This window comes from Athene cunicularia (genome assembly GCF_003259725.1).
Source record: "Athene cunicularia isolate RWA chromosome 15 unlocalized genomic scaffold, athCun1 chr15_part1, whole genome shotgun sequence".
Lineage (NCBI taxonomy): Eukaryota > Metazoa > Chordata > Aves > Strigiformes > Strigidae > Athene > Athene cunicularia.
The window spans coordinates 6,448,659-6,449,352 of NW_020799121.1; positions in this window are offsets into that span (position 1 = coordinate 6,448,659).

A 694-nucleotide genomic window follows, 5' to 3' on the forward strand; every position below is an offset into this window, starting at 1 on the left:
GCTGCAGCCCTGGGGGCAAGACCTGGCTGGGGAGAAACACGGGGTGAGGGAAAGGTGTGCTGCTGCCTGGGCCTTCCCTTCCCCCTCCTCTTTTCTTTTTCTTTCTGAGTGGGAAATCAACATTCAACTAAAATTTAACATGCAAAACCCGCATTTTTCAAGAATTTATGATGCAAATTTAAGATCCCTCAAAACATCAGTATTATTTCCATTACCTTCTCCAGGTGGAAGGAAATCAGCTGCTTCTAACACTCCTAGGACAAATTTCTTTGCATTCAAGGAGCTGCTGTTAGGACAGAGACTACTGAGAAGGGTTTGAAGTCTATGGAAACCACAAACTGAATTACAGACTGTGCGCAGGTGCACTGGTTTAACTTAAGATGCTTGAATAAAGCGGACACCTTTGTGTGCACGGATTTTCTTAGATAACTTTGATTCCATCTGTTTTCTGCGCGCTCTGATAACAATCACACTTGACGGCGGAGAAGCCTGCGCGGAGCGGGCCTGGGCCTGGCGCCCGGCACGGGCCCGGCGGCAGAACTGTGCGCGGGGCGCGGCGGCGGCGCGTTCATCTGATGCTCTTGTGTTCCGTTACGTATCCAGGCTCGATCCCTAGGCCGAGCTTTGGCTTTGTTCCGGTCCTTGGAATAAAGCAACCGCAACAAAACGGACACGGAGAAGGGGCAAGCGCCCC